Raw genomic sequence first — 15726 nt, 5'->3', positions numbered from 1 at the left:
GAAGGAACAGCAAAAGCATTCGCCTCTCTCATATCTGCAATGTGTCCGGCCAAAAACCGACCGTCAATAACCAAGTTTGTTAAAAGATTGGAAGACACCCCTGAAATTTCTCTTCCCCCTGCTCTCCCATGTAGAGCAGCTCTGTCCCTAGCGGAGCGTGGATTAGTTGGGCAGCTCATTGGGTTATGGCCCTCACCCAAAAATGAATAGGAAGGAACTGGACTGCGTCAATAAACGGGAAAATTTCAATCAAGTTCTGTGGAAGAGGGTACTACACCTTCCACTTCGAAACCAAGGAGAATCAGAATCTGATATTTAGGAATGGCCCATACTTCATGGGTACAAGGGGTCTGTACCTAAATAGATGGACACCATATTTTGATCCAGAAATGGACGTTCCTAGTGCTATACCAGTCTGGGTCAGGCTGTCGCACCTCCCCCTTCACTGCTGGGGAGATGATTCAGTTAAAGCTATAGGAAATGCAGTCGAGAAATACATAGACAAGTGTGAACCAAAGGAAAATATGCATGCATGTGCCAGAATCTGCGTAGAAGTGGATCTAGGGAAAGGGCTTCCGAAGGCAATCAAAATCAAAGTGGATCAGTGGACGCACATTCAACAACTGGATTATGAGCAAATTCCTTTCAAATGCAAGGTATGTCACGAATATGGTCATTTTGCTAATAGATGTACAAAAAAAATGAAAATGAAAATGTTGAAGACTCAAAAAACAAATGGGAGCAGGCTAAAAGGAAGAAGACATCCAACAAACAACCCCTTCACACTTCATCGCAGCCCCTTGCATCCTTTGACCTCCTCCCTCCATCACCAAAAGCAGACAACAACCCTCTCATTAGCCTAAATCCTTTTGGGCCATTGGACCCCACAGCCCCCCCATCCCCTAGATCCAGATCCCCTCCCCATACTCTCAACCCCCCAACATCCCCTCCGATCTCAAATACTCAATCTCCACCCCTTCCTTCAGTTGACAAAATTCTAACAATAAATCATTTAAAGGAAACTCTTCAAAATGTAAAATATAACAACAACAAAAAAAATAAGAAGAAAGTCAAACAAAGAACTGAGGGATGAAGCTGCAGCAAAGGAAATGGCTTTAGGAATGCAACAACCAATGGAATTCTTTCTGGGAATAAGCTCAGGAAACAATGATAAAAGCCAACAAAGAGGGAAAGGCCCCTTGCACCACCCAACAAGCAAATAATGATAGTGGTCTCCTGGAATTATCGAAGAATGGGATCACCCTTTAAAGAAAATGCCACAAGAGACATTCTGGAAAAAGAAAATCCAGGCATTTCTATGATTCAGGAGACCAAAACAAATAGTTATGAAACTGAAAAAATAATAAAAATATTTGAAAATTATGAAGGGGAAGCAATACAAGCTATAGGAGCTTCAAGCGGAATCTGCACAATATGGAAAAAAGGACATTGGGAAATGATACAACAAAAGAAAGATCAACACTGGATACAAATAGATCTAAAGAAAACAAGCACAAAAGAGAAGTACAGTTTCATAAACATATATGCCCCCAATCATTACAAGGAAAAAGAGCAATGTTGGGACACCATAAAGGAAGCACTAAATGAAATACAAACTGGGAAAATAATCCTTGGAGGGGATTTAAATCTGGTAAGAAGTATAGAAGAGAAGTTTGGAGGGACATATCACACAAACCCATCTAGGGACGCTCTGGAAGCAATAATGGAACAACACAACTTAATAGACATTCCCCCAAACAACGAAAAATATACTTGGAGCAACAAAAGAGTGGGCAAAAATAATATTAAAGAGAGGCTAGATAGAATTCTGATTCAAGAAAACATAGCAGCAGTAAACAACTCTATTAAATCTAAAATCCTCCATACCCATTTAGATACTTCTCAATATGGGACAACAATACATAATTCAGCAAACTAATCAAGGAAGCATGGGCACCAAGAATATCGGGATCACCCCAATATATTTGGGAAACAAAATTAAAAAATTTAAGAGCCAAGCTGAAGGAATGGGCAAGAGCAAATGAAATCAAAAAAAAAAGAAAGGAAAACAGAGCTGCAAAAGAAAATGGACAACATACAAACTGAAAAAGAAAACAAAGAAGAAGACAAGCAGGATTATTTAAGAGAGAAGGAGATATTTTGGGAAATATACAGGGAAAACAGGAAAGAGGAAGAAGAGGCCAGACTGAAATCTAGAAGCCTTTGGCTCAAGGTAAGGGATAAAAACACCTCCTTCTTTCACAATACCATTAAGATAAGAAGAGCAAGAAATCAGATAGAAAAAATACAAGTTGATGGTCAAGAGGTCAAAGGTGCAGAGGATCTAAAAAGAGCAGCCCACAAGCATTTTAAAAATTTACTTTCAGCTAGAGAAGAAACGACTGAGTATGAAAGCTTCCTACAGCATACAAAAAAAAATATTTAAAAAAGAGCAAAACTCAGAAATATGCAAAGAGATAACAGAAGAAGAGGTAGTGGCGGCCATATGGAGCCTACATCCAGACAAAGCCCTAGGGCCAGATGGTTTTACAATAGCTTTCTACAGATTCCATTGGAACATAATAAGAAAGGATTTCTTAAGAATGGTAAAGAATGTCTTCAAAAAAAAAATAGGAAGCAACACAAAATCCTCCTATCTTGCATTAGTCCCAAAAGAATCCAACCCCTCCACTTTCAATAGATTTCACCCCATCTCCCTTTGCAATTCCTCCTATAAGATCATCACAAAAATAATTGCAAATAGAATCAAAGAAGTTCTTCCAACAATAATATCTGAAAACCAAGGAGGATTTGTGCCCAACAGGGAAATCATAGATAATGTAATTATTGTACAGGAAGTTGTTCATTCCAGCATGCAAAGAAAAGAAAAAGGAATCATTATCAAACTGGATATGGCAAATGCATTTGACAGGGTCAGCCTCCCATATCTAATGGCAGTTCTCAAAAAACTTGGATTCTCAAAAGAAATAATAGAGGTCATTCAAGCTTGCATCACTACTCCTTGGATTGCTCCTCTTATAAATGGAAGGCCCAGCGAATTCTTTCAAAGCACAAGAGGCCTCAGACAAGGATGTCCACTCTCCCCCTTCCTATATATTATAATGGCAGAAACTTTAAGCAGAGCCTTGGAAAAACAAAGAAAAGAAAGAAATATCACTGGGCTTCGAATAGCAAGAGGAGTAAAGACCATAAACCACTCCTTGTTTGTGGATGACACTCTGTTATTGGGAGGGGCCTCTACAATAATTGCAAAAAGATTCAAAAGAATATTGGATGATTTCCTACAGGTTTCAGGTGGGCTCTTAAACAACACAAAATGCAGAATATATGGCTGGAATACCCCTCCCAGAACCATGCAAAGGATTTCACAAATCCTAGATATCCCCATACAGGAAAAATGGACTCATTTCTTTTATTTGGGACTCCCCATCTCAAAAGAAAACATGAAGGCTGAAATATGGACCAAACAGATTGAAAAAATGAAAAACAAAATCCAGAGTTGGGGAATGATGTGGCTAAACATGGCAGGGAGGGTGATATTAATCAAAGCACTCCTAGCAGCACTCCTAATCTACCAATATGCAATAATCTTGGCTCCAGCAAGTGCCCATAAACAAATGGAGTTAATCCTAAGAAGATTTCTATGGCAGGGAAGGAAGCAAGAAAACAAAAAATTCAGTTTGGTCAAGTGGGAGCAAGTAGTATTACCATATGAACAAGGAGGCCTATCAATCTGGCTACCTGGCCTCATGAATGTTGCCTTGGGAATGAAAATAATATGGAGATTGATCACAGGGAAAGAGAGCTGGTGGAAAGAAAAAAAACTCGCCTCAAAATACATGGATAGCTCTAGGAGAAGTTAGCTGAATGGAAATATCCCATCAAGACAATGTACTCAAGTCTGGAAGTTAGTAAAAAAGACAATCCCTTTAATGAGCAATCATATTTCTAAAATCCCAGGCAACAGAAAAAACAATATCGATTTGGGAGGATAGAATTATGGGAAAAGAACCTTTAAAAACTCACTCAGAAATTGAGGGTATTCAAAAATGGATGAGAGGAAAAGGTCTAAATACACTACACTCAATCTCTCTTTGGAATTAGAGAGAATGGCAAGAATGGCAAACCTTAACAATCCCTGCAAATCTGGAAGTGCAATGGAGCAAATTAAGGCAGCTTCTTAAAGGGGCAACACCCATAAGCTACGATGAAGAAGATGACTTCCTTTGGGACCCAAGTTGTGGAAAATACACAGTCAAGACTGGATACAAAATTTTACAAGAACAACCAAACCAACAAGATTGGGGTCTCTAGAAGGCAGTCTGGAACTCTGAAAGCCTGCCTATAATCAAAATTCTCACCTGGACACTCTTAAAAGGGAAGATTTTAACTAGTGAAAACTTAAAAAAAAAGGCTTCCAAGGTCCCTCAAGATGTCCAATGTGCTTGCAGGCAGAAGAAACCATACAACATTTATTTCAGGACTGCCTTTTTGCCAAAGATTGTTGGCAACAACTCATAAGTCCTCTTGAAATCAATATAAATTTTGAAAAGCCTCTGTCGAACTTTTTCCAAGCCTGGGAGAAGGCCTATCCATATACAATAAAGAGGAAAGTGACGATATAGAGGTTTTGGAAATGCATCCCAAGAGTTCTTTGTTGGCAAATTTGGTTGATGAGAAACAAAAGCATTTTCAAAAGCCAAACCCCAGGAATAGGGAAAACCCTTTCAAAAAACATGGGGTTTAACTTCTGAAATCCTAAATGTTAAAAGAACAGCATCAATAGACTACAACATTCTACAACAAGAAGAGAAAGTTGGCTCAACAAAGCCATAATAACTAACAATGGGAAAAAAGGACAAAGGAAAAAACCTTCAGAACATAGCTGGAAAATTAGACTGAGTGAAGAAGAATTCATAACATGGAAAAAAATCAGAAAAGACATTGTCTCTACTTTGATGGGGCTTCAAAACATAATCCCAGGAAGGCAGGGGCAGGGGGAATTATCCTTGATCCAGATGGGAAATAAATTTTTACCTAGGAATGGGGACTTGTAGAAGCTTCAAATAATAAGGCTGAAGCCTACAGCCTGTTAATGGGAACAATAATAATCAAAAAAAGAATGATACAAGACCCTATTATAATAGGAGACCCAGCCATAATAATAGAGGCAATGGCTCGTCACAAAAATCCCAACAATGAATTCATGAACAAAGTATACAGGAGAATCAGGAAGAATTTAGAAGGCTCAGGAGATGCGATTTTCAGACATGTTTTGCGAACTCATAATCAATAGGCAGACCATTTCGCTAATCAAGCAGTTAAAAGATCTGAAGGGAGCACTCGGGAAAACAAAGAGGAATATCACACCTCTGTCCCATAAGTCCATCCAAAGGATAACAAGCATGAATCCTCTCAAAAAGAAGAAACAATGAGTATTCCCCAAAAAAAAAAAAAACAGCAAGATTTCAACAAAAAGAATATCACTCCAAAAACAATTAGAGGGTCATGAGAATCCAGAGGAGAAATCAAAGAAGATCAAAAAATCACAAGTGTTCTGGCTACAAGGACGATTGTGATCAAGTTCATAGGAATCACGTAGCAATCTATCTCATCAGCGAAAGGCATCGGACAACTCTCAGCCTCTTTAAATACATCTGGAATTGTAATATCCCCAGCAGCTCCATTCCCAGGCAAATTTGTTTTCCTCATTCGCCCCTCACATCCCCTGCCGTGCTCCAAGCGTCTTCGAATTCTCTAAGTCCCGTCTCGACTCCTCTCAATTTCCCTCCTGCTTTGCATATCATCCTCTCTCCATTTAAGATCTCAGCCATCTATAGGCTAGTTGTTGTGCAAATATTCAGTCATCATCTTCACCCCGCTCACTCCTTCACTAGAAATTACCTTCGCCTTTTGTTCACTCCCCCCCCTCCCAACGCCACTCCTCCCTGTTTTTCACCCTCAGGAACGCCAAGTTACATCCTCCCCAGTAAGCAGTAAAGATCAGTGCAAAAGGCTTTTAGGCAACTACAATAGAAGAAGGAATAATTCAGGGAACACAAGGCACAGGAAGCACAACAACACAAGGAACAACAAGCAGCTCAAGAGGAACAAGAGGAAAGCAAATCAAATGGAATTCAACCCCATTGAAAAGGCAACAAGGAATGATGCATGCCCAACATGCAAAGCGAACAAATTCATGATTAATCAACTACAAGAATCACTGAAAGATATCAGGTCTAAAATGAGAATGGAGTATAGCTATCAGAAAAGGAATATGGAAATGCAGAAACAAGAGATCATGGCTCTTAAAAATAAATGCAAGCATTTAGAGGAGGCAGTGACATACTTCAAAAACAATACCATGAGCCAAGAAGGCGAGAACTCTGTTAACTATGACAAGAAGAAACATCCTTCTCAGGAGCAGTCAGTTTAGAAGACATGAAAAATTATCAAAGAATCAATGTTATGTAAATTTGCTTTATTAGTAGGTCAATATGTTAGGCAGTACTCAAGAATAGCCATAGAAATCTATGAAATTTTGAATACATGCACAGGAGAAGGGATTGCGCTCCTAGTACATTCTCAATGCTTAGTTTCCTTCTATGCTACAGTCGATTGTAATAGGAGCTTCCTCCACCACAACTTTTGGTAATATATCCACTATCCGATCTTGTTAAATATATATATATATACACACACACACACACACATTTTCGAGTTGTCCTTAGTGAGACTTTTTGGAAGCTTTTCCGGTGGGTTTTTCCAGTCTAATTTCTCTTCTCTAAAACCAGTAGGAATTTATTGAAATCACAAGCTTGATGGGTAACCCCTGCACAATGGAAGTGCCCTAGGGTTTTTCAGGGTGTTGAATCCATATATACAGTCAAAAAACCAGTTTAAATAACACAAATCAAGGTTTCAGCTCAAATTTTTCCGCCGAAAAGTCCAAAAAGTCGCACTAAAAACAACTCCATATATTTTTTTAATTTGACTTCTATTTTTTTGTCTTTTTCTACATTTTTCTCTATTTTCAAATCCAATTACATTAATCATAATTGATTTTCTTGTTTACACATAGCTTTTATAATTAATAACTATATCATTAGTCATTAGTCTTTAGAATCATGTAAGCATTTATTTCCTAACTTTTTAAAGAAAGTTTTATTGATGTATAGTTACTAATTTTTAGGATTTAGTGAACATTTTTTCCTAACTTTGTTGAATTTGTTTTATTTACACATAGTTTTTATAATTTCCGCGTAGAAGAATTCAAAAAATTGATTTTATAACAAGAAATTGAATTCAAGAATTCAAGAATTGATCTTCTTGAATTCAAGAAGTTTTTTTTTATCCTTTCATGTGTTTGTGATTAATGTCTGTTGTTCTGGCAGGTCAAAGGATCCACTTTGAAGTTATAATTTCCATGTAAAAGAGTTCAAAAAATTGATTTTATAACAAGAAATTGAATTCAAGAATTCAATAAATTGATCTTCTTGAATTTAAGAAGTTTTTTTTTATCCTTTCGATTAATGTTTGTTGTTCTGGTAGGTGAAAGGATCCCACTTTGAAATTCCATATTGTGTTTCAAGTCACTGGAGATTGACCTCCTGCTTTGCATATCGTCCTCTCTCCATTTAAGCTCCCAGCCATCTATAGGTCAATCGTTGTGCAAATCTTCAGTCATCATCTTCACCCCACTCACTCCTTCACTAGAAATTACCTTCGTCTTTTGTTTACCCCCTCCCTCCCAGTGCCACTCCTCCCTGTTTTTCACCCTCAAGAATGCCAAGTTACATCCTCCCCAGCAAGCAGTAAAGATCAGGGCAAAAGGCTTGTAGGCAGCTACAGCAGAAGATGGAATAATTCAGGTAACACAAGGCATAGGAAGCACAACAACACAAGGAACAACAAGTAGCTCAAGAGGAACAAGAGGAAAGCAAATCAAATGGAATTCAACCCCATTGAAAAGGCAGCAAGGAATGATGCATGCCCAACATGCAAAGTGAACAAATTCATGATTAATCGACTACAAGAATCACTGAAAGATATCAGGTCTGAAATGAGAATGGAGTATAGCTATTAGAAAAGGAACATGGAAACGCGGAAAGAAGAGATCATGGCTCTTAAAAATAAATGCAAGCATTTAGAGGAGGCAGTGACATACTTAAAAAACAATACCATGAGCCAAGAAGGCGAGAACTCTGTTAACTATGACAAGAAGAAACAACCTTCTTAGGAGCAGTCAGTTTACAAGCCATGAAAAATTATCAGAGAATCGATGTTATGTAAATTTGCTTTATTAGTAGGTCAATATGTTAGGCAATACTCAAGAATAGCCATAGAAATCTATGAAATTTTGAATACATGCACAGGAGAAGGGATTGCGCTCCCAGTACATTCTCAATGCTTAGTTTCCTTCTATGCTACAGTCAATTGTAATAGGAGCTTTCTCCACCACAACTTTTGGTAATATATCCACTATTCGATCTTGTTAATATATATATATATATATATATATATATATATATATACATACATTTTTGAGTTGTCCCTAGTGAGACTTTTTGGAAGCTTTTCCGGTCTAATTTCTCTTCTCTAAAACCAACAGGAATTTATTGAAATTGCGAGCTTGATGGGTAACCCCTGCACAATGGAAGTGCCCTAGGGTTTTCCAGGGTGTTGAATCCATATATATAGTCAAAAAACTAGTTTAAATAACACAAATCAAGATTTCACCTCAATTTTTTCCGTCGCAAAGTCCAAAAGGTCGCACTAAAAACAACTCCATATATTTTTTTAATTTGACTTATATTTTTTGTCTTTTTCTTTTTTTCTCTCTCTATTTTCAATTCCAATTACATTAAATCATAATTGTTTTTCTTGTTTACACATAGCTTTTATAATTAATAACTATATCATTAGTTATTAGTTTTTAGAATCTTGTAAGCATTTATTTCCTAACTTTTTAAAGAAAGTTTTATTAATGTATATTTACTAATTTTTAGGATTTAGTGAACATGTTTTTTTCCTAACTTTGTTGAATTTGTTTTACGCATAGTTTTTATAATTTCCGCATAGAAGAATTCAAAAAATTGATTGTATAACAAGAAATTGAATTCAAGAATTCAAGAAATTGATCTTCTTGAATTGAAGAAGTTTTTTTTTTATCCTTTCGTGTGTCTGTGATTAATGTCTGTTGTTCTGGTAGGTCAAAGGATCCCACTTTGAAGTTATAATTTCCTTGTAGAAGAATTAAAAAAATTGATTTTATAACAAGAAATTGAATTCAAGAATTCAATAAATTGATCTTCTTGAATTCAAGAAGTTTTTTTTTATCCTTTCGATTAATGTCTGTTGTTCTAGTAGATCAAAGGATTCCACTTTGAAGTTCCATATTCTGTTTCAAGTCACTGGAGATTGCCCTCCTGCTTTGCATATCGTCCTCTCTCCATTTAAGCTCTGAGCCATCTATAGGCCAGTCGTTGTGCAAATCTTCAGTCATCATCTTCACCCCGCTCACTCCTTCACTAGAAATTACCTTCGCCTTTTGTTTACTCCCTCCCTCCCAGCGCCACTCCTCCCTGTTTTTCACCCTCAAGAATGCCAAGTTACATCCTCCCCAACAAGTAGTAAAGATCAACACAAAAGGCTTATAGGCAGCTACAACAAAAGAAGGAATAATTCATGTAACACAAGGCACAGGAAGCACAACAACACAAGGAAAGGCAAGCAGCTCAAGAGGAACAAGAGGAAAGCAAATCAAATGGAATTCAACCCCATTGAAAAGGCAAAACAGAATGATGCATGCCAAGAATGCAAAGCGAACAAATTCATGATTAATCGACTACAAGAATCACTGAAAGATATCAGGTCTGAAATGAGAATGGAGTATAGCTATCAAAAAAGGAACATGGAAATGTAGAAAGAAGAGATCATGGCTCTTAAAAATAAATGCAAGCATTTAGAGGAGGCAGTGACATACTTCAAAAACAATACCATGAGCCAAGAAGGCGAGAACTCTGTTAACTATGACAAGAAGAAACAACCTTCTCAGGAGCAGTCAGTTTACAAGCCATGAAAAATTATCAGAGAATCAATGTTATGTAAACTTGCTTTATTAGTAGGTCAATATGTTAGGCAGTACTCAAGAATAGTCATAGAAATATATGAAATTTTGAATACATACACAGGAAAAGGGATTGCGCTCCCAGTACATTCTCAATGCTTAGTTTCCTTCTATGCTACAGTCGATTGTAATAGGAGTTTGCTCCACCACAACTTTTGGTAATATATCCACTATCCGATCTTGTTATATATATATATATATATATATATATATATATATATATATATATATATTCGAGTTGTCCTTAGTGAGACTTTTTGGAAGCTTTTCCGGTGGGTTTTTCTAGTCTAATTTCTCTTCTCTAAAACAAGCAGGAATTTATTGAAATCACGAGCTTGATGGGTAACCCCTGCACAATGGAATTGCCCTAGGGTTTTTCAGGGTGTTGAATCCATATGTACAGTAAAAAAATCAATTTAAATAACACAAATCAAGATTTCACCTCAATTTTTTCCGCCGGAAAGTCCAAAAAGTCGCACTAAAAACAACTCCATATATTTTTTTAATTTGACTTATATTTTTTTTGTCTTTTTCTATTTTTTTTTTCTCTATTTTCAATTCCAATTACATTAATCATAATTGTTTTTCTTGTTTACATATAGCTTTTATAATTAATAACTATATCATTAGTTATTAGTTTTTAGAATCTTGTAAGCATTTATTTCCTAACTTTTTTAAGAAAGTTTTATTGATGTATAGTTACTAATTTTTAGGATTTAGTGAACATTTTTTTCCTAACTTTGTTGAATTTGTTTTATTTACGCATAGTTTTTATAATTTCCGCGTAGAAGAATTCAAAAAATTGATTTTATAACAAGAAATTGAATTCAAGAATTCAAGAAATTGATCTTCTTGAATTCAATTCAAGAAGTTTTTTTTTAGCCTTTCGTGTGTTTATATTAATGTCTGTTGTTCTGGTAGGTCAAAGGATCCCACTTTGAAGTTATAATTTCCGTGTAGAAGAATTTAAAAAATTGATTTTATAACAAGAAATTGAATTCAAGAATTCAATAAATTGATCTTCTTGAATTCAAGAAGTTTTTTTTTTTATCCTTTCGATTAATGTCTATTGTTCTGGTAGGTCAAAGGATCCCACTTTGAAGTTCCATATTCTGTTTCAATTCACTGGAGATTTCCCTCTTGCTTTGCATATCGTCCTCTCTCCATTTAAGCTCTCAGCCATCTATAGGCCAGTCGTTGTGCAAATCTTCAGTCATCATCTTCACCCCGCTCACTCCTTCACTAGAAATTACCTTCGCCTTCTGTTTACTCCCTCCCTCCCAGCGCCACTCCTCCCTATTTTTCAGCCTCAGGAACGCCAAGTTACATCCTCCCTAGCAAGCAGTAAAGATCAACGCAAAAGGCTTGTAGGCAGCTACAACAAAAGAAGGAATAATTCAGGTAACACAAGGCACAGGAAGCACAACTACACAAAGAACAACAAGCAGCTCAAGAGGAAAGAAAATCAAATGGAATTCAACCCCATTGAAAAGGTAGCAAGGAATGATGCATGCCCAGCATGCAAAGCGAACAAATTCATGATTAATCGACTACAAGAATCACTGAAAGATATCAGGTCTGAAATGAGAATGGAGTATAACTATCAGAAAAGGAACATGGAAATGTAGAAAGAAGAGATCATGGCTCTTAAAAATAAATGCAAGCATTTAGAGGAGGCAGTGACATACTTAAAAAACAATACCATGAGCCAAGAAGGTGAGAACTCTGTTAACTATGACAAGAAGAAACAACCTTCTCAGGAGCAGTCAGTTTACAAGCCATGAAAAATTATCAGAGAATCAATGTTATGTAAATTTGCTTTATTAGTAGGTCAATATGTTAGACAGTACTCAAGAATAGCCATATAGATCTGTGAAATTTTGAATACATGCACAGGAGAAGGGATTGCGCTCCCAGTACATTCTCAATGCTTAGTTTCCTTCTATGCTACAATTGATTGTAATAGGAGCTTGCTCCACCACAACTTTTGGTAATATATCCACTATCCGATCTTGTTAAATATATATATATATATATATATATATATATATATATATATATATATATATATATATATATATATATATATATATATATATATATATGCATTTTCGAGTTGTCCTTAGTGAGACTTTTTGGAAGTTTTTCTGGTGGGTTTTTCCTGTCTAATTTCTCTTCTCTAAAACCAACAGGAATTTATTGAAATCACAAGCTTGATGGGTAACCCCTGCACAATGGAAGTGCCCTAGGGTTTTTTAGGGTGTTGAATCCATAGGAAGGAAGGAAATTATTTTAAAGTCCACGAGGCTAAAGATAGCCTATGGGACAGATTGCTTCTTCATCTGCTTGATGTATTCGGCCCTTTTTTTGTGAAGCTTCACAATAAATGCTCCCATCTTCTCGACAAACCCCTCGTTAAATAGATTATCCCAAGAGCTAGTTGCCAGTGTATCTGCATAACTTTCCCTGTTGTCTTTGAAGGCCTCATATATACAATCAAAAACCAGTTTAAATAACACAAATCAAGATTTCACTTCATTTTTTTCTGCCGGAAAGTCCCAAAAGTCGCACTAAAAACAACTCCATATATTTTTTTAATTTGACTTATATTTTTTTTTTCTTTTTCTATTTTTTTCTCTATTTTCAATTCCAATTACATTAATCATAATTGTTTTTCTTGTTTACACATAGCTTTTATAATTCATAACTATATCATTAGTTATTAGTTTTTAGAATCTTGTAAGCATTTATTTCCTAACTTTTTTAAGAAAGTTTTATTGATGTATAATTACTAATTTTTAGGATTTAGTGAACATCTTTTTCCTAACTTTGTTGAGTTTGTTTTATTTACACATAGTTTTTATAATTTCTGTGTAGAAGAATTCAAAAAATTGATTTTATAACAAGAAATTGAATTCAAGAATTCAAGAAATTGATCTTCTTGAATTCAATAAGTTTTTTTTTATTATCCTTTCGTGTGTCTGTGATTAATGTCTGTTGTTCTGGTAGGTCAAAGGATCCCACTTTGAAGTAATAATTTCCGTGTAGAAGAATTCAAAATTTTGATTTTATAACAAGAAATTGAATTCAAGGATTCAATAAATTGATCTTCTTGAATTCAAGAAGTTTTTTTTTTTTATCCTTTCAATTAATATCTGTTGTTCTGGTAGGTCAAAGGATCCCACTTTGAAGTTCCATATTCTATTTCAAGTCACTGGAGATTGCTCGACATTTATTTATTGGGAGATTAGCTTTCAATTTCTCATATGTTTCAATTGGTTTGTTAAAAATTGTTTTATCTTCTTTCCTCTAACCAAACATATAAGATTGGTCTCATTTACCATGCAAAAAGTTAATGTGTGAATTTTATTAAAGCGGTTTAATCTACTTCAACTCTATTCGTTTTATTCAAAGTGACTTTGTCAAATTCATTCATTTTAAGACCAAATCACAAATCATAGACAAAAGTATAATGATATATTTTATTTATTTTAATAATTTATTTATTTATGTTCACGATAGGAAATGTTTTAGGAACTAAGTATTTTGATTAGAAACTAAGTGTTTTGATATCCATCTATAGTTACTAGTGATTTAATTTATATAACCGTGCTAGTCATAATTTAGCTTTTAAATTAATAGTAAAACAATTGTTATTACGAATTATTCATAAATATTAAATCATCTTTACAATTTAATTTAAAAATTAATTTAATACTAAATCACAAATTATAAATCATCCCAACTCCATTTTACTCTGCAAAAGAAAGATGCCCTATTTAAAACTGGAAGCCATCTGAGAGATAACATTAAAAGTTTTGTTCCATATTGCCATGTCTTCACTACCACAAACACAATTGCATTCAACTCTATATCAATCATGTACAATTCTCATTAACCTTGTAGGAGACAATTGGTTGTGCAAAACAAGTTTCTTGGAACTGACATCTCATTGAGTTGAAACTAAGTTTCTCCATATCAATTTGAACCAAACAATGTCAAAAAAATAAAGTTATAAAGCTTCATTACAACCAATGAGGTAGGGCGCTCACCAAAAGGCAACATTTTAGCACAACATTTCCACTTTTATTTCTATTTTTTTATGAAGGCTTTATTTGATCATCTTATAAATCTTCATTACAACCAATGAGGTAGGGCGCTCACCAAAAGGCAACATTTTCACTTTTATTTCTATTTTTTTATGAAGATTTTAATTGATCATATCACATCATGTTAGCAGTTGATACTCCAATTAGCTATATTTAAACTAAGCGGGAAGTACTAGCTACTACTTAACACTTGTTAAAATATGAAAGAAAGAAAATCATTTTAACGTCCAAGAGGCTAAAGATAGCCTATGGGACAGATTGCTTCTTCATCTAGTTGATGTATTTGGTCATTTTCCTATGAAGCCTCGCAATAAACATTCTCAGCTTCTCGATAAACCTCTTTTTTCAAATAATAATAAGTCATATTAAATTGAAAATATGGAGAAAAAAACTATAATTCATGAAAATGGAAATAATAAAAATAAAAATAGTAACTCATAAAAATGGAAGTTACTAAACAACTCATAATAAGACCTCAACCAATCACCTTACAAATAAAAAAATTTAAATAATAATAGAAAAAATCAAAAATTGAATTCTCAATGCTAAACTATGGATAAACAACAAAAAATTATGAGCAAAGACAAAATTGTAATACCATGAAGAGTTTTTTCATAATATTTTGTCAAATTAGAATTTTTATTTTTGCGTTTTGAACCAACTAGTGTGGTTCATCTTCAGGACAAGATGAGGAACGTGATCTAGGTAACAAAATAAATAGATGTAGAGAAAAGCCAACTAGTAATTAGATTCTAATGGCTAGTTTGACTCAAGAATTTTTTATTAATATTAATCAAAATTATTATATAGAAATAATTTATTCAAAATGAATTAACTATAAATAATAATATTTATTTATAAATTTATACAAATTATAAATAAGTAATGTTATTTAAATTAATTAGTAATATTATTAATAAAGAGAATTATAATAATAATACTACCAAAGATTATAACGGCTAGTTTGATTAAACAACCGTTAATAATAAAATAAAATAAAATTATTGAAAAGTAAGAAATATTTATTCAAAGTAAATTTATTATAAATAGTTATTTATTTATTTATAATATTTATAAATCTATAGAAAAAAAATGTTCAAAATAACTTTATTAAAAATAACTAGTAATAAAATTTATTATTATAAAAAAGATTGATTATAATAATATTACAAAACAAGATATATATAGAAAAAAACCAATAAAACTTATAATTTTTTTTTATATTAGTATAAATATTTTTATTAACAAATAAATAAATAAAAAAAACTTCTAAAAAAAAAACTTAGGAAGATAGTGCAGGGATCCAATAATTGTTGATACTCCAACCATCATCTCTATTCCGATTTTTATGCCTTTTTTCAATTTCCATGACCTCCCTCAATTTATGATGATAAAAGTGGTTGATCCTTGGAATGACCCTAGCCACTTCGATGCATATGTGATTATTTGTCTTTTCTTCATGTTCTG

This window comes from Pinus tabuliformis, chromosome X (assembly GCF_031772625.1).
Source record: "Pinus tabuliformis cultivar Carrire ecotype Pingquan chromosome X, CPIR1, whole genome shotgun sequence".
In the NCBI taxonomy this organism is placed as follows: Eukaryota; Viridiplantae; Streptophyta; class Pinopsida; order Pinales; family Pinaceae; genus Pinus; species Pinus tabuliformis.
Note: the sequence above shows the minus strand (reverse complement) of the source record.